A 19,288-nucleotide genomic window follows, 5' to 3' on the forward strand; every position below is an offset into this window, starting at 1 on the left:
ATGCTAAGTCACTTCAGTCATGTCCGACTCTGTGACCCCATGGACCGTAGCCCACTAGCTCCTCTGTGCATGGGATTCTCCAGGCAAGAATACTGGAGTGGGTTGCCATGCCCTCCTCCGGGGGATCTTCCTGACCCAGAGGTTGAACCCATGTCTTTTTATGTTTCCTGCATCGTCAGGTGGGTTCTTTACCACCAGTACCACCTGGGAAGCCCCTTCCCCATATATATATAGATAGATAGATGACGTTCTCTGGAAGAATAAAGAAAATTGTTAATACTGGTTGGAATCTAGGTCACTGGGAAATTTGGGTGTGAAGATGGCTGACTTCTCATTCTTAGTTTTGCACCACGTGCATTAATTTTTATAGAGTATACACATTTATAAAATAAATTAATAAAAATCCTAGGAAAACGAAGCACTACAAAACATATCATGTCATTTCCAAGGCAGTTCACAAAATCATCATGAATCACATTTTTCCTGGTCGTCAAAGTGTTTAATAACAATTCTAGCTCCTTTAATATTTTTACCAAAGGATACACTTTTCTTTCAAAAGACTTTGCTCAAAAGCCTTGGATTCTGGGCTTTGCTGGCAGGACCTAGTTTAGTGTCTCGTTTTGTCCACACAGCACCTTGATGTGGGTCTTAACATCACCCCAATTTTCTAGGTGGGGAACCTGAGTCCCAGAGAGGTTCAGTGACGGTGGAGCTTGCTAATGAAACTACCCCTTCATCTGTCCCCACTCTCCCCTCCAGAGGAAAGACTGGGGTTCTCAAAAACGATTTGCCAAGAGGAGACTGAGATACAGATGGGGAGAATGACCTGAAGGGGAGCCAGGGCACAGCCGGGCCTTGAACCAGCATTTCCGACTCCCAGGCCAGGCCTGCGTCCCACAGAGTTAGGGCCCTGTGCGGGCTCAGGAGGCCTTGAAAGGAGCGGCCTGGTGGGCCGGGAGGCCAGTGGCCCTGGAGTCAGGAGGTCATCACCCTGCCTTGCCCTGCCCTCAGTTGCTCACCCCAGCCAAGGGGTCAGGGGGGAAGGGGCTTTATGGCTGAGGGGATTTATGGCAGAGACAACAGTTTGTTCTCCGAGCTGCACACCCTGAGCCACCCAGGGAGCAGTTTCACACACATCCCTGCAGCCCCCAAATGGGGTTTCCAGCTGGAGCTCTGGGGCCCACCCCTGGGCTGGAGCCTGAGATGGCCCCATTTCCCATCTGTGCAGGAGCCCTACGGGGTCTGTCTGCTCCTGTGAACCCTCCATGAACCCCAGGGAAAGAAGGAGCGGCTTGGAGGGTCCCCTGGTCAGAGCCAAACTCCACCCAGGAGCTCAGAGCAGGGGGAGGTCAGGACCCCAGCCAGGGGAGAAATGAGGCTTCTGGGATCCCCTTGCTGTTCTCTGATAGAAGTCTGTTTATGGCCCTGAGACCCCTCAGTTCAAATTGATCGTCACCTGCTCATTCCTTCCGACCCAATCGTCTACCCTCGGTGTTTGGTTCCTTAATCTCCAGCTGATCTTATCTCCCCTTCTGCTCACTGTGCCCCACAGAGGCCCCCAGAACCACCAAGCCAAGGTAGCCAAGCTTGAACTGTCGACTTCCCTTCCCCGTCTCCCATCTCCTTGTTCTCAGCCATGATACCTCCGCTTATCTCTGCTCTCAAGCCAGAAACGGGGGGTTCTCTCTGATGCCATCATCTTTCAGTCACCAAATTCTGCCAATGCTGCTAAAATATCTCTCAAATCCGTAAGCTTCAGAATCCCCTCTTCCTCAGGGAACTCAACATTTTTTCCTCTTAAGGCCTCCAACTCATTGGATGAGGCCCACCCATATTATGGAAGGTAATCTGCTTTACTGAAAATTTTCCATTAATCTAAATGTTAATCTCATTTAAAAACATCTTCACACTGCATCCTGACTACTGTTTGACAAAATACCTGGGTACCATGGCCTAGCCAACTTGACACATGAAATTAACCAATGCAGCATGAGTCTTTTTTTGCATATGTGCAAAGTGGGTAGCTGGGTGGCTGAGAGTGGGTGATTGGACAAGTGGATGAGAAGATGGATAGTATGTGGTTTGTTATGTGTTTGGATGGGAGGATGAGTGAATGAATGAAGAATGGAATGATGGGTTAGATTTATAGGTAGGGGACAGACAGGCAGGCGGATGTGTGATTGACTGAGTCTGGGTGTGGGCCATAGGTGGCTGAATGGTTGATTGGCTAGCTGGACGTTATATAGTGGCTATGTTGTTGAATGCGTATTTACGTGCACTGATGGATGGCTGGGTGAATGCATGCGTGAACAGATGATTGAATTAACGGATAATTGAATGGTAAAGTACATAGATTAGATATAAGTATAAATGGGTGGAAGGGTGGATAAGTGGGTGGATGGATATGTGAATAGATGTTTTGGACAGGAGGGTTCTTTGGGCAAATGCTAAACTGGGAAAATCTAGAGGTGACAAGACCTTTATTATGGAAGAAAGACTTGGTAGAAGGAGAGCAACATACCGCATACCATGTGTGTGATTTATACAAGCTCCTTCATTCCTCTGAGCCTCTGTTTCTTTATCTTAAAAAAGAGAAATAAAATTCTACCTACCTGGCAGGTGCTGTGAGGCTCAAGTGAGGTGTGCGTGCAAGGGTCTGGCACGGTGCCCTGGATATTGTTACGCTTTCAAATATGTCAGTTTAATGCATTCCTCTGCGTCTCCCCCTCTTTCTCCCTTATGGGTGGTAGGCTATGATTTACAGGGCAGATTCGTACTGAGGTCTCTTCCAAATCCTCCCACCCCAGCTTCAATATACACACCTCCCTGACACTGCTGATGTGACCCCCTGAGCCCCACACTGAGGCACTGAATAGACTTCGACCTCTCTTGCCTCAAAAGGGACACCCCTGGCTGAGTCTCTTGCTCCAAGTGGAATGATTTCTTTGTCCTCAATGGACCAAAGACAACATCTGGGCCTGGCTACTGCTTCTGCCTGAATCTTCTCATGATACTTAAAAATGATGAGAAACACATTTGGTCCCCTTGCAGTGGCAATCAATGCTTTCTTCAGGACAGATGAGAGGCATGTCCAAGGCCACACACACAGTCACACACACAAACACACCAAGTTTCTCTCGGGGTGGGATGAAGTTCATGATACAGCTTGGGAGTCTGAGAAACCCAGGTTTGAATCTTGGCTCTGCCATCTTTCGGGCTGTATGATTTTGGAGATGTCACTTTCCTATATTGAAACTCAGAGCCCTTCTCTATAAAATGGGAATAATATTGCTCAAGTCCTTTGTGTAAAGCAGTGAAATAATTATGACAAGTTGTCTGCAATATAGCAAGCATTACATAAATACAAGTTCCCATTTCCATCCTCATTGGGAAAAGTCTGGTTGGGAAAGAAAGACCTAAGTTATGCTAATCTGAGTTACATCTGTGTATTTAAAGCCCTGAGGTATAACTTATGTACCATAAACTGCAACCATTTAAAGTGAATAATTTGAGTTTTGACAAATGTATGCACCAGTGAGGGCTTCCCAGGAGGTGCTAGTGGTGAAGAACCTGCCTGCCAGTGCAGGAGACTTAAGAGACACGGGTTCAGTCCCTGGGTCAGGAAGATCCCCTGGAGGAGGGCATGGCAGCCCACTCCAGTATTCTTGCTGGAGAATCCCATGGACAGAGGAGCCTGGCGGGCTACAGTCCACAAGGTCACAAAGAGTCGGACACAACTGAAGCGACTTAGCACACATCTATGCACAAGTGAAACCATCACCACGATCAAAACACGAAACACCTTCATAACCCCCTTGCAGTCCACGCCTCCGCCCAACTCCATTCCCAGGCAACCGTGGATCTGCTTCCTGCTTCTGTGGATTAACTTGCATTTTCTAGAATGTTATATAAATGGAACCGCACAGTGTGCCCTCTGTGTGTCTGACTCCTTTCACTTTGATTAATGATTTGGGGGTGCATCCATGTTGCTGCATTTATCAGTAATCCATTCCTTTAAACTGTGGATGTATTTTCCATAGTATGCCACTTTTTATTTGTCATTAACATAATGTTTTATTAATTTACTCACTCATTCAAATGCTTATTTGTTTATTACTACTGTTTTATCCATTCATTCATTCATTCCACAAATAGGTACAGTGTGCCTACTCCATGCCAGGTGTTCTTCTGGAATAGCACTGGAGCATATTAATAGAATGTGTCTATGTCCAAGGTATATATTATATATACTTATATTATTAATAAATATAATATATATTTATTAGAGGAATTGAAGCTAAAGTAAATAGAGAGGACCTGTACTGAGAGAGGGAGATTATATTTTTTCATATAAGCAAATAAATATATAAAACAACAGGCTGTGATAAATGATATGAAGAGAAACAAAGCAAGTTTTGGAGGTAGGTGTTTACGGAGGTGTGAGCTACTTTTCGTAAAGTGGTTGGAGCAGCTGCTTTGGAGGCAGCTCTGTAGGTTTGGGGATATGTAGAAGGGGAGTCAGAAGGGCAGAGGTGTTTGTGTAGGTACGTATCTGGGATATGAAAGAGAAGCAAATTTACTGTCTGGACCGAAGACCAGTGTTGAAAGTAGCTGACATTCAGAGAGCATATTTAGAGGAGGGACACTGATGAGGTCCACCCCAAAGAAAGTTTTGTAGAGAGAGGACAGAAACTCGAGGCGTTCTGATATTTAGGGGCAGCAGGATGGCGGGTAATCAGCCGAGGCAGCAGACAAAGAGTGGCCAGGGGGCAGGAGTGGAGCCAGGGAGAGTGAGCCCAAAAGCTAAGTGCAAAGGAGGTGTGGAGAGGAGAGAGAGCATCCCTTGGGCCCAGGGCAGCTGGGGGATTGAGGTGGAGGAGGAGGGGGAGGAGAAGCAGGGGGAAGAGGCGGAGGAGAGGGGGGCTGCACATTGCCCACGGAGGCCTTTGTGTTACGGAAATGCAGCGGTCATGGAAGGTGGGGATGGTGCAAGCGGGGCTGGGAGAAAGGGAGGCGAGGAGATGGAGAGAGTAAGCGCAGTCCCCTGAGGCATTCTACCGGGAGGGGAGAAGAAAGGTAGGGTGATCGCTGCTGGGGCTGTGGGAGTCAACGAGTTTATTGTTTTTAAGCTAGGGACTATGGGACATAGTTTTACACTAATGTGATGGAGTTGGTATTCACTGAAGACTTTTTCTTTTCAGGCCTGATGCTACATACCCTATTTTTCTCATTTTTTTCTAGAATGTTGTCCCTCCCTTCAGCTTTAAGTAACTACTTTATATGGAGGAGAGGGGTGTCTGAGTGGATCCCAAGGGCCAGAGCCTGGGCTGGGAAGAAGAGGAGATGAGCAGAGGGGAAAGAGCCCAGCTTGCTTGGATGGCTTTCCCCTCCTTCACCTCGGAAGGGCCTGCTGGCACCAAGGAGAACGCAGGCTAAGTGTCCCCAGCTCCTGGCTGAACTGGGAAAAGCATCGTCTTGGCCCTGCTGAGGGAGGCCTGGGCCCGGGAATGGGCTGAGGCAGGAAGCGAGCCCCTCGGCGGTCACTCGCCCTCGTTCTGGAGATGAAGCGAGCCCGGCACCTGCTCTGAGGTCACTGCCCCGCCCGCAGGCCTCGGGCCAGCCCCTCCTCATGTCGGCTTCCGCCAGCCTGCAGGCCCTGGGGACTGGGAGGGTCTGGACAAGCAGCGGGTTGGGGGGCTTCCCTGTCTTTGGACAAGATCTCACTTGGACACAGCTTTTTCCTTTCCTTCGGAGGCTGCTTGGGAAGGTGGGTGTGGAGTCTACAGATGGGGTGTGAACCTGATTCTAGGAGATTTCTGAGGGAAGACCAAGGCGACTGGCTTGTCCGGGGTTAGGCAGGATTTTCCCGCATTTAGCACTGAGAGTCTCACATCCTGTGAAACCCTTCAGTCCCAGGCAAACCACCGTAGAAATAAACAGTGGATGCGGCTGAAAGTCAAGGGCAGGGACTGACTTCCTCAGCCCAGAAGAGGCGGTATAAAAGTGACTAAGGGCCCAGCCGCAGTCCTGATGTCAGCGATTCCCAGCTGTGAGACCTGGCTAGCAGTTCCTCAGTGCATCCATATGTACAACGGAGATAATCACAGTTCCTATCTCAGTGTTGTGAAAATTATACATAAAGCACTAAAAACTGCCCGACTAATAATAAATACTCAATAGATGCTAGTATTTGGGAATAATTTGTAACATTAGTGCCCCAAGTAGGTACTCAGCAAACGTTGGTTTGATTGGTCTATCTGTCTATGGATGGACTGATCCTCTACTCACTGATTTGTCAGTGAATGCAAGAGTGTACACAGCACATTTGGGGAAGCCCGGTGAAAGGGAGACTGATTCTACTTAGCGGGAATCAGAGGCAGCCTCCCAGCGAAGGCGGTGTGCAGGCTGGGTGTGACAGGTAGGGCAGGAGTTTTCCAGGTAGACAAGGGTGAGGGAAAGAATGCCCGCAGAGTAGCCTGCAAAGGCACAGAGGTGTGAGAGCAGCCGAGCAAGCTGTTTCACCCCAGGCACAAGCTGTTTAGACACAGCTCAGCAACTCTGTTACCAAAGCAACCAAATCCCGCAGAGGTCGGTTTTCCTCGGAGACTTTCCTCCGTCCACAACTGCAGATGCGCCTCCCCCTGCCCAGCCTTTCCAATGGGTGCCCCAGCAGGGAACGAAGCACCTCGTATATAGGATGTGTGCAGCAAATACTTACTGCTCATCGGCTTTGTACCTGCTGCGGTGTTAAGGGCACTGTGTGTATTCGGGGACGTCCCTGGTGGTCTGGTGGCTAAGATTCTGCACTCCCAATGCAGGGACCCCCAGTTCGATCCCTTGTCAGGAAACTAAATCCCACATTCTGCAGCTAAGAGTTCATATGCCTCAACGAAAGATCCTTCATGCTGCAACTAAAGATCCCTTTTGCTGCAACTTAAAAAAAACCCTGCATGCCTCAAACTGGAAGATCCCACACACTGCAACTAAGACCCTGCACAGTCAAATAAATAAATTAAAGCTATTTAAAATAACTATTTCAAATGAACAAAAACATCGCTTAAAAAATCTTTACTTTGACTATCTCCCATTTTAAAGATGAGGAAATTGAGGTGTGAAATAAACACATTGCTTGAACAAGGTCCAAGAGCTGGTAGGTGAAATGCGGGCATTTAAAACCAAGGAGCATCTGCCCCCTCCCCTGCCCCCCGGTTAAGCTTTAACCGCTCCCTTACATATTTCTTTAGCATTTGGCAAATGGCATCTCTGGCTCCAGTTCTAAGAACAGGAGGAGGTTGGCTGAACTCTGGGATCTCTGCCTTTACTCTGGTGGGGAGCTGCCTCTGCTCAGCTCAACTCAGTAAACAAGAGTCGCTCACTGCTCCACCGGGGCGGACTTGCACTGGGGAGACCAGGTGAGCGGTAGAGCCAGGCTGCTTGCGTTCCCATCCTGGCTCTGTGCTTCCTGGCAGTGTGGCCCTGGGCCTGCCATTGACCCTCTGTGGCCTTGGTTTCCTTTCCTCCACAATGGGGGATTGAGTTGGCTCAGATAAGGCTCTTGGAGCAGTGAGGGCACGTGGCGAGCCCTCAGTGCATGCTAGCTGTTCTTAGAGCAAACTTTATCATTATGGGCTTCCCTGGGGGCTCAGCTGGTAAAGAATCCGCCTGCAATCCGGGAGACCTGGGATCGATTCCTGAGTAGGAAAGATTCCTGGAGAAGGGAAAGGCTACCCACTCCAGTTTTCTGGCCTGGGCTGTATAGTCCATGGGGTCGCCAAGAGTCAGACACGACTGAACGACTTTCACTTCACTTGTCATTACAGAGCCCCAGGTTCCATGTGGGCATCAGACAGCAGGGACACAGGATGGAGTAACACGTGACCCTGCTCTGGAGGAGATCAGGGGACAGGAGGACCCTGAGAAGTGGAGGACCCACCTTTAGGAGTCAATGGCAGGTGCGTTTTTCTTTAGAGTCTTTATTATCTTTATGTGTGTGTTTGTTTCTGGTTGTGCTCGGCCTTCACTGCTGCTTGGGCTTTTCTCTAGTTGCAGAGACCTGGGGCTGCTCTCCAGGGGCCGTGGCAGGCTTCTCACTGAGCGGCTTCTCGGGCTGCAGCGCAGGGTGCACAGGCTTCAGGAATGGCAACACGCGGGCTCAGCGGAGGGGCTCCTGCGTGGCTCCCGGGCTCCAGAGCAGACGCCCAGTGGTTGTGGGTCCTGGGCTCCAGAGCAGACGCCCGGTGGTTGTGGGTCCCGGGCTCTAGAGCAGAAGCCCGGTGGTTGTGGGTCCCGGGCTCTAGAGCAGAAGCCCAGTGGTTGTGGGTCCCAGACTCCAGAGCAGAAGCCCAGTGGTTGTGGGTCCTGGGCTCCAGAGCAGAGGCCCAGTGGTTGTGGCTCAGTGGTTGTGGCTCCCGGGCTCAGTTGCTTCACAACATGTGGGATCTTTCTAGATCAGTGTTTGAACCCGTGTCTCCTGCAATGACAGGCAGATTCTTTACCACTGAGAAGCCCTGGCAGGTGTATTTTACTTAATTTACCAGGATGTGAGTGAACACTTGGAGCAAGAGAGCAGTGTAGGAAGAAAAGTTGTGGATGATCAAGCTCGCGGAGTTCAGTCCAGGCAGAGAAGACAGCACCCCAGATAAAACGACCAAGCATCCTGCAGTCCATCTGGTCACCCTAGCTCCAAAGGAGACGAAGCCACGGCCAGAGGCAGGAGAAAACCAGGATAGTGAGAGGGAGATGGGTGACCAGCACTGACGCTGCGAGTCCCCTGGATTCAGTGACGCAGCCATCACCAGGGGACTAAATGAGAGCAGCCCCTGGGAAGCCAGGGCTGAAAGTTTGGTTGAAGCAACTTGAGAGTGAAAGTGTGGTGTGGAGGTGAGAGGATAGACAACTGAAAATTTCTGAAACATTTGGTTGAGAAAGGGAATGAAATCCAAGACAGAAACATTTAAAAACGCTGACAACAAAGAACCCAGCAAAGAAGGAGAAAATAGAGATTCAAGACACAGTGCATTGATGGGTGTCAGATGACCAGGGGAAACGGGATGGGAGAGCCCAGCTGGGGAGACCGGCCTTTGGGAGCAGCTGGACCATCATCTCCATGGTGAGGGGAGAGGAGGAGAGTGGGGATACAGGGGCGTGGCTGGGAGAGGCAGGGATTCCCATCTGTAGGCTTCGTCTCCCTTATGAAGATCAAGACACTCTGATATCTTTTGGAGAACAGGATAGGGCTTGGGCAAGGGTGAGGCTGAAGGAGGAAGGGTGATCAGAGGGTTGAGGAGCAGGAAGGAGCGATAAAATAGCCGTTGTGGAAGGAGGGAGGGCAAGCAGGCTGGAGTGGAGGGCCAGCCTGCTAGCAGCGGGTCACCTGGTGCATGGGAGGGACTGTGGGTCCAGACACCATCTGCCTGGCTGGGTGGGTTCCTTCATGTGAGTTCAAAGCAGGAGCAGAGGAGGCGGGGTGTGTGGGGTGGGTGGACCTAATCCAGGCTCATGGCTCAGGGTGATGGAGGCAGAGGAGGCTGGAAGGGGAGAGTATGTCGTGATGACACAGATGTGCCCTGGGATCTGGGCTGGAGAAGAGGCGCAGGAACTCAGCTAAGTGGGGGACAGAGATGCTAGGATCAATGGATGAGTTGAGAACTGCTCAGAGGGAGCAGACGGGGCAAATGAACCTCAAAGACAGAGAGGGCTGTGGTTGGAGAATGCAAGGATTGAATTCTTGTATTTCTGGTAACAAGTTATGACAGCTGATTTGGAGCAGAGGGGCATGGGTGACGAGGACGTCCAAGGTCAGTGAGGCCAAGGACTTGGTTGGGATGTCTGTAGGGGTGTCCAAGGGACCAGGGCAGCAAGACATAGGTTGAGAAGAGAGCCCTCCGTGAGTGAAGAGCAAAGGAGAGGCTGGTGGACGATCGTGATGGGGGTGAGGTGTAACCTATTGGCCTGAACCCCAAAGGAGCGGGGGCCGTGGGGAGCAAGGCAGCGCCACCTCCACTTCCTTTCTCTGAGGTGTGAGAGGAAACCCAGCCTTCCCTGGGGGGTGTGGGGGGAGGACACCCTCAAGGAAGGGCCAGCTCTGCCGGAGTGAGGGGCCCAGGGCTCTCCGGGTGTGAGGGGGTGTGCTGTTAATGGCGCGTTTGATCTGGAGGGCACCCCGAAAAGGCTCTGAAAGGAGGACAGCCGGCACGCTGGGCCCCGGGAAGAGACTGTGCAGCCTACGGGGGTGAGGATTCGGAGGGACGGGCCATCCTTCAGGGACGTGGTGCTTTGCCCTGAGCCCCTCAGGTGTCTTGGAGAAGGATGGACACCTGGGCCCAGAGGGATTCGACTGAGGCCCGGAGGTAGGACCAGAAGCTTCAAGGTGCTGGTGACGGTGGTGGTGGGTAGCTAAGTGGTGCTCCAGGGAGGAGGAGGAGGGACTTTTATGCCTCATCCTGGGCAGAGGGCTTGTGTCCCAGGGCTAGGTCCCAGCTGTCTCTGAGAGGGTGCCACCCCCTTGTCAGCCTCTGACCCCTGGGTCAGGGGCCCGTCTCCTTGGGAGCTGGGGGTTAGTGGCCAGCCTGAGCCAGCTGCCTGAAGGGGAGGAGGCCCCTGCAATGACCGGCTCTTCCACACCCCAAGGAAAAACAAGGCCCATCTGCAAAAACCCGGAGGTGTGAGCTGGGGGCTTGGCAAACAGGCTGTGAATGAGGAGGCTCCCCGACAGCGCTCCCGCTGAGACGGTGTGGGAAGGCCGGCCAGCCTCCAGCTTGCAGCCTGGCGCCCCTCCCTCCGTGGGGCCTCTCAGGGCCTCTGGAGAGCAGCGTGGAGCTGGGAGGGCCTCGGAAGCACCTGGAGGAGCAGACAGCTTGGGATTCTCAGCAGAGGGCGGCCTGAGAATGAGCTCTGTGAGGGGTGCCGCAGAACCCCGCCGCCCCTGAGCACCCTGGGGTGAGCGGTCCCCGCTGGAGGCCTCAGTTTCCCTGGCCATCCAGCTTCGGCTGTCCAGGCCTTGGGATGTTCCCTCTGGCTGGTGAGGGTGTTCAGACCCTCCCAGTACAGGGCAGAAGGGCCCAGGCAGAGGGCCTAATGCCTGCCCGCTCTCTCCCGAGCAGCTCAAGTTCCATTCCTGAATATCAATGAGCTGGCCCAGGCATGTCTGCCACACAGCTGGCTGCAGAGGGCGGGCGGGGTGGGAAGGGAGGAAAGGCCTGCCAGGCTCTCCTAGACCCACCTGCCCCGGCAGGCAGGGCAACCTGGGGCGGGACAGACCCTCCCGAGGCCCCAGTCACACCTCGAAGTCTCAAACAAACTCCCGAGTCTGCTTTCCCACTCTGGGAAGAGGCTGAACTGAGATTCCACTGCTGTCGTCTTCAGCTCCAAACCTGTGATATTTACTCTCTGTTGCCGTAGGGGATGGAGGAACTGCAAATTTGGACAGCTCAGAGGCTGCTGAGCTGAGAGCTGCATTTGTTCATTTCTTTATCCTGCAAAGATGTATGTGCCAGGCTGGTGTTGGGTGCCGAGGATTCGGCTGTGAGCAGGCTGGGAAGGTTTTCGGGACCAGAGAGGAAAAGAATCATCTGATGTGAAACAATGCTCCTTAGTCATCCCTGGCCGCAGTGGTTCATCTGAAAAGGCTGGTCAAGACTACGTTCCTCTGTAGTTCAGAAGACTCCTCCAAATTAGCAAGAGTGTTTATAAATGAATCACTTCTCAAGTTGGACCCCTGCAACTTCAGGAGAAATAAACCTCCAGAGAACGGGGACTTCGGGGCTCTCAGATGTGCCAGTTCCTGGGACTGGTGCAGGGAGTGGGCAGCTTTCAAGGTTGTTGGACAAGGTTTCTGCAGTACAGAGCTCACAGCCAGGCTGTCAAGGAGCAAAGAGCAGGGAGGGGCCAGGTAGGAAAAGGGTCAGAGGATGGGAACTGGGCATTGGAGGAGGAGCAAGTATTTTTCAAGGGATAAAGCAGAGAAGGGCCTTTTGGGTAGAGAAATGGCAGCTTTGAAGGCCTGGCAGGGAGCTATAGCACCACTGGAATGCAGGCAGGGCACCTGAGGTTGGAAGGTGGGCCTAAACTCAGAGGGGAGGAGGGTGTGGGCCAGCAAGGACACTCTGCTTGACTTGAGGAATAGTCCAGCCTTGTCCCCTACCTAGCAACCACTCTAGATGTGTCTCCTTGTGTCTGGTGAACAGACTGGGGCTGCCCATGACGAAGACGATGTCCTGGAGCTGACCCGCCTGCCCCTCCACTGACACTAGGGTTGGGTCTAGGCCACAAGCACCACCACCTGTAAAAAGGAAGCTATAACAACGTGCCTGTGGCAGCGGGGTCCGGGTGGCTGCTGGGTCACACCTGCTTGTGCACAAAGCTGCCCCTGAAGCCCTCCCTACCCAGACAGGTTAGCCCCAGGACCAACACTGAGTAACCTCATCACGTTTCTTCCCCTGTCTGTGCCTCAGGTTCTCTGCAGGCTCAGGAGTGCCCTTCAACATCGTCATTCTGATGTCCCAAAGCAGGTCGAGTTGGGTGGCCACATAGAAGGTTGCTGTAGAACTAATTTAATTAATTGTGGCTATCATTTCTGATCTCTGGCTCCTATGGGGGAGGGGAGGGGAGGGGGATTGAGAGCCCTGAGGGCTGGTTGCAATGGTTTCACTGTGGGGCCAGCCCCTGGGAAAAGCCATGCCGCTTGAAGCTGGCACCTGGACATCCATGAGGTGTAGACCCTGAATATTCGTTGGAAGGACGAATGCTGAAGCTGAAGCTCCAATACTTTGGCCTCTTCATGCGAAGTGTCAACTCATTGGAAAAGACCCTGATGCTGGGAAAGACTGAAGGCGAAAGGAGAAGGGGGCGGCAGAGGATGAAATGATTAGATAGCATCATCGACTCAATGGACATGCATTTGACAGAACTGAGGGAGATGGTGGAGGACAGAGGAGCCTGGCATGCTGCAGTCCATGGGGTCACAAAGCGCTGGACACGACTTAGTGACTGAACAACAACAACTAGGCCTGGGATAGGGAATAGACGCAGGCTGTGGACCTTGGTTCCTGTTATCCAGGGAGAACGGAATTCATATTTCGCTCTGGGATCCATTCATCCACCCATCCATGCATTTAGTGACTGAGCACAGACCCATTCCAACTGTGTGATCAACAATGGTCACTGAAGATGCTTGGAAAGCATGGCACCAATGCTAGAAGGATCTTACTCTGGCAGTGGGGCCATTCCACTGAGCACCTCGGGAACTCCTTGCTTCCTGTGTGCACTCAGGGGAGCCACTTCAATCCCATGAGCCTCCGTTTCCTCCTCTGCGTGGTGGGGTTTCACGATCCCCACCCACAGTGCCGTTGTGAGTTTTACAATGTGAAGGCTGGAGAACACTTGGCAGGGCACAAGGGACTCTGCGTGGAAACTTTCCTTAGAATGACTGTGGCCTCCTGCCTGGGCCTCCAGCTAGTATGGTGGCAGGACCAGCTGCGGGGACTAGAAAGGGGGCAATGGGGTTAGGCTGTGCTGGCCATCTCCCAGCTGTGTGACAGCGGGTCGGCCCCTCAGCTTATAAGTATCCTCATTTGTAAATCAGTGATAATCAGTCCTACCTTGCAGGGTTGGGATGAAGAGGAAGAGGACATGAGGGGCAGTCTTCATGCATTAAGCTGGGGGCAAATAATGAATGCTAGCATCCTTCCCGTTTCTCATCTCTGATGGGCTGGGCTGGGGGTGTTATGAGTCCTGAGGGCTGTTGAAGAGAGAATCAGGAGGCATCTCCAGTGGGGCTGGGAGTCCCTGAAAAGCTCCTGGGAAATCCCTGAGTGGCACAGTCAGGATGGAGGAATGGGTAGAACAGACCAGATTCTGGTTCTCACGGAGCCCCTTGGCTGGGGGCGAGAGAGGAGTGAACAATACCAAATATACGGAGCAAGCTGTGGGAACTGATCTGAGGGAAATCTCCGGGGAGACGTGCTGGCAGTTCAAGTGGCTGCTTGAGATGGAGAAGTCAGGGAAAGCCTCTCAGAGGAGGAGGCCTTTGAGTGGCAACTAGAAGGGCAAGGAGGAACCAGCTGTTCGAAAGTTGGACAAAGAGGCTAGAGCAAGTGCCAAAGCTCTGGGGTTGCAAAGATTTTGGAGGTTTGAGAATGCAAAGGAGGCCACGCTCGTGGAGAGGGGTGGAGGGTTCGTGCATGAAGGGAAGAGGGTAAGATACTCAGCTGGAAAGTCAGATCCAGGCCAGATCAGACGGCAGAAAAGTTTATGGAGATGGTGATGACTCATATTTCCCAACTGAGGAAACTGAGGACTCAGAAAGGTTAACCCACCTGCCCAAATGCAAGTTGGCAAGAGATGGCGCCCAGGTGGGTCTGCAGCGTCAGACCCCATTGAGAGGCAGGGGGCAGAGCCCTCAGGAGCTCGGAGGTCCCCCCAGCCCCGCCCTCGCCCTCTCGAGGGGTGAGGAGGGAGGGGCCGGCCCGGCAGAGAGAACGCCGTGTCTGCGGGAGAGAGTCCGAAGAGGCAGCAGCCTAAACACTCGGCAGACCCCGGCTGGCCCCGGCTGCCAGCACAACTGCTTGTGCGCCTGCCAAGGAGCCAGATGCCGCTTCTGGAAAAAATATCTTCCTGGCTTGGCACTCCCTGGCCGGCCTGCCTGCCATGCGAGGGGCGGAGGGGCTGCCGAGTGTGGGCCGCTCAGCACCCCAGAACGGCACTGCTGTGCCTTTGAAGCCAGAGCAGGAACAGGGAGGGGAGGGGGCGCGGAGGATGCAAGCAAAATATTTTCGCTAAAAATATTCTGGTCCAGGAGAAGATCTTTTTTCCTTTTTTCCCCTACTCTTGCTGGAAAACCAAAGTCTTATTAAAACAACACCAGAATATTTCATGTTGATATCAATTAGGCGAAGGAGAAGGAATCTTGAATTTTCCTCCCAGCCAGTTTCACATAAAAGGAATATTCTCCCAGAGGCCAAAGGATGAAGGTTTTTAGTTTTTTTTTTCTTTGTCTGCAAAAAAAATTCCTGCAATGTGGATGGAAAGTTCCTCATGTCTGAGTGCTCCCTGAGAAGTTGGGACTCTGGGTCCTGAGGCTGGGTTCTCCCTCTGTGTCAGGTGGGACAGGGCAGGTGGCTGGCCCCTTAAGAACCTGTCAGGGAGGGACGCAGCCGGGACTGCCCTGCATCGAGGCAGACCTGTAGCCTACCAAGCCTGGCCAGTTGGACTACGGAGCTAAGATGGGCAGATACAGACAGAGCGCTTGGCCTCTGCCTCTGGCGTCTCTCAGCTAAGCGTCTCAGGCAGCGTCAAGACAGGGAGTCCACTCTGAGGTGCCAGGTCTGGCCTGGCCCCTGTCCTTGGCTGAGGCCTTTCCTGACCGTGATGGCAGCACCATTTCTGCACACCTCCTATGTGTCAGGCACTGTAAAATATGTATCAATACAGCACCTCCTTTAGTCCTCACAATGAATATAAGAGGGCTGGGGATTATGTTATCCCCAGCACCCCTGAGAACACAGGGCTTGGTGTCCCACGCTGATTAGGCTGCAGTAACGAAACTGGAAGCCAGATCCTTCCAGCCCTACGCTCTGCGCTCTGTCCTCTGTCACAGCCTATCTCTCGATGGTTCACTGGCTTCCGTCCCCTTGGCATCCCCATATTTGTTCTTCCATCGAGTATTTGGTAAGGAAGTGAGGCTCTCCTGTGTTTGGTGTTATCACAGTCTTCCAACTCCAAATCAGAAGTCTAGGCAGCAGCCCGTCAGCCATATTTTCTGCTCTTCTCAACTCTCTGAATTTCCCTTCAGTTCAGTTGAGTTGCTCAGTTGTGTCTGACTCTTTGCGACCCCATGAGCCAGGGCGACCCCGCACGCCAGGCCTCCCTGTCCATCACCAACTCCCGGAGTTCACCCAAACTCATGTCCACCGAGTAGGTGATGCCATCCAGCCATCTCATCCTCTGTCGTCCCCTTCTCCTCCTGCCCTCAATCTTTCTCAGCATCAGGGTCTTTTCAGATGAGTCAGCTCTTCACATCATGTGGCCAAATCATTCATTCCTTTATCTAGTCATCCATTTATCTATCTATCCATCCACACACAGTCTACTCTTCCATCCATCCACCCACTTTCCATCCATCCATCCTTCCACCCATATATTTATCCACCCATCCATCCCATGTTTGTTAAGTGCCAGGCACTGGAGATATAGGAATGATTAGAACAGAGCTCCTGCTCAAGTCCCGTTCAGATTTATCAAATATTGGAGGTGGAATATAACTTTAGAAAGTATCTAATCCCATCTTCTCTGTAATTCAGATAGGAAGGAATATCTTTATTTTATAGATGAGGAAACTGCAGTCCAGGGAAAACAATGAGACTTGCTAGGAAGTTGTGCTTTGCAGCAGAAGCTGGAGAACCTTGAAGACAAAACAGACTTGAGTTCTAGTCCTCTTTGCCCTGCTGGGACTTGATTTTGTGCAAGTAACTGAAACTCTGAGTGCAGAGGAGAGCAGTAAGTGAGGTCTGAGAGGGCTCCAGGTTATGCAAGGTTTTGTAGGCCATTGTTAAGAACTCTAGCCTCTACTGCAAGGAAGAGGACATCATTGCAGGGTTTTGACCAAGGTAGAGACACAATTAATTGCAGTTTTAAAAGGTCTGCTGTGACTCTTGTGTACAGAATATCCTGGCAAGAGGTAAGAGTCCAAGCAGGGTGATGACAAGCTAGGAAGCTATTGTAATAATCTAGGCAAGAGAGGATGGATGGCATTGTGGCTTTATGGCTGAACAGCTGGAAGGATGGAGTTGCCATCACCTGAGAGGTGACAGGTGGAGTCATTTGGGGGGAGATCAGGAGTTCATGCTGAGCCTGAGATGTGCACTGATTATCTAAGTGTCGATGTTGAATAGGCAGTTAGGTATGCCTCTGGTCAGGAGCAGGTCTGGGTAGAGGTATAGATCTGGGAGCCATTGGTATATGAATGAAGTTTAAAGCCTTGAGATTGGAAAGACCACAAAGCAAACAGAAGAGACAGAGAAGAGAAAAGGACCAAGGACTGAGCCTTGGGGCCTCCATCACTGAGATTTTATTAGTACATAGTGAGCTTGCAGGATACAGATGCAAAGAAAACGTGGTTATAGGCCTCGCAGAGTGTGCATTCTAAAGAGGGCAACAGACACAGAAGGAACCAGCAGGTCCACTCAGTTGGGTTTAGGAAAGGTCAGCCCGAGGTTTGTGACAGCCTAGAGCCAGTGCCTCATCCAGCCCATGGAACACCCGCAAACCTGGCCTGTTCTCATTCCACTCTGATGGGTGTTGCCTGGGCCTGAGTGACTGCTAGACCCCCTGAGCTTATTCTGTTCCACAAAAGGGGGAAGGAGGAGTTGTGGGCGGCCCAAACCCAGGGACTGGAAATGCAAGTCATTCTCTCCACAGTCCAGCAGATAAGGACTAACATCCTTGTTTATAGATGAGAAAACTAAAGCTTGGAAAGAGAAAACCCATGGGCCCCAGGCCTGACTTTAAAGATCATGCGCTTAACCCAGAGGTGGATGCTGAGGAAGGGGCTCAGAACCTTCACACTATGGTCTGGGTCTCTCTCCTGAGAGGGTGCCCCCAGGCCTGCCAGGATGCAAAGGCAGGTACTCTCAGGGGCCAGGCAGGGGACATCTATGAGGAATGTGGGCTGGGGCAGGGTGTGGTGACCACAAGCCTGGACTGAGGGGCAGCCACTCCTAGCTCAGCCAGTTGTGGTCCCATGGAAAGGTGGGCCCAGGGTTGCCAGATCTGATTTCTAACCAGAAGCCGGAAACCTCGTCTTTTATGTGAAATTTCCTACTTTTTAAAGCAGCTTTGGATCCAAGCAAAACATGTCTGCATGCTGAATTGACCTCATGGGCCACTGGCTCCAAGCGTTGGCCTTTCTGACTGGGTGGCTGAAAAGTAAGGACTTTGGGACCACCAGGGCCTGGGCTGAAATCTCCAAACCCGCCCTTACTGACTGTGTGATCTTGAGCAAGACAGTCCACCTCTCTGGCTCTTCGTTCCCTCATCTATCAGTCATCGCTGAGTCGGGTTGTGGGGGGTCCCGGCCCTCACAGACGCTCCATGAAAGGTGGTGAGGAGATGGTCTATCTGTGTATGCTGAGGGTGAGGGTTGGGTGAGATTTTATTGCCTGTCTTGGCCTTACTCAGTAGCCCCTGAGTGCTGGAGAGCCCGTGTGCCCCACACTTGCCCTGAAGGATGCCTTTCCCTTCCTGACTCCTCTTGCAGGCAGTCCCCATGGGCCACTTATGTCAGCCCTGGGTAGCAGTGGCCTTCAGCCCCCAGCCTTCCCCTCGAGCCCAGCTTCTCCCTCCCTCTGCTGCACAGGAGAGCCGTGGGGACGTCTGGATTCCTGAGGGGATGTTTTCCACATTTCTGGAAACCCACTGCGGTTTGGTTTGCTGTGGTAAAGGCCTTGGCAGGGGCTCAGCCCAGTGGAACGGCTGGTGGCTGGGAGGGGCCCGAATGGAGGAGACATTCATTGAGTGCCCACTGTGTACCAGACCCCAGGGAGTCACAGATGCTTAAAACAGTCCCTGCCCTCCAAGAATCTCATTATCTTATTATGGATACAAACTCGAAACAGGAGAAGCTGAAAACAGACCTTCAGCCCAAGTGCTTGTCACTCAAGCCAGGAGCCTGCCGCCCCGCCCCCTTCTTGGCCCCGCCCCCTCTCTCCACCTGCCCACCAGTTTGGGTCGCCATTTTCCCTTGTCTGGGTGATGGCCGCCGTCTCCTCCTGGACTCCCTGCCTCCAGCCTCCTTCAGTTCTTCTGCACAGGGCCTGCTGAAAGGGCTTGCTAAAACACAAATCTGCTCCTGCAGCTTCCCTGCCGAAAGCCCTCGTGACCTCACGATGACGTCCAAATGTCCCATGCTGGCTCAGAGGCCTTTTGGCCTCTGCGCTTGCCGTCCTCAACAACTTCATCTCATAAGTTTCTCTCCACCTGAGTGTGTCTTCTATGCCGGAAGTCTTTAAGTTAACTGTGTGCCCTCTGCTTTCTGTCAGCTCTGGGCCTTTGGTTCTCCCTTCCTAGAATACGTCTCCACCGTCACAGTCACCAAGTGAACTCCTCGTTATTCCTCAGGGCTCAGTTTAAATGCCAGTTCCTCCAGGAAGTCTTCCACACCCACTCCCATCTGCTGGATTAGGCGTCTTCATTCTGTATCTCCAGTGTTTAGTTTACAGTGTGGTTCAGATGATAAAGAATGTGCTTACAGTGTTGAAGACCTGAGTTGGATCCCTAGGTCAGGAAGATCCCC

General features: G+C 52.3%; 1 long non-coding RNA gene across 2 annotated transcripts in view; it reads left to right on the plus strand.

The window, feature by feature from the left end:
* Positions 1 to 19,288, plus strand: part of LOC114118717 (uncharacterized) — an 81,311-nt gene that overhangs the window by 11,000 nt on the left and 51,023 nt on the right. For both annotated transcript variants that reach the window (XR_003591886.3, XR_003591887.3), the window contains exon 2: positions 7,821 to 7,952. This is a non-coding gene — a long non-coding RNA (uncharacterized LOC114118717). The remainder of the gene's footprint in view (positions 1 to 7,820; positions 7,953 to 19,288) is intronic.

The sequence above is a fragment of the Ovis aries genome, chromosome 16 (genome assembly GCF_016772045.2).
Source record: "Ovis aries strain OAR_USU_Benz2616 breed Rambouillet chromosome 16, ARS-UI_Ramb_v3.0, whole genome shotgun sequence".
Taxonomy (NCBI): domain Eukaryota; kingdom Metazoa; phylum Chordata; class Mammalia; order Artiodactyla; family Bovidae; genus Ovis; species Ovis aries.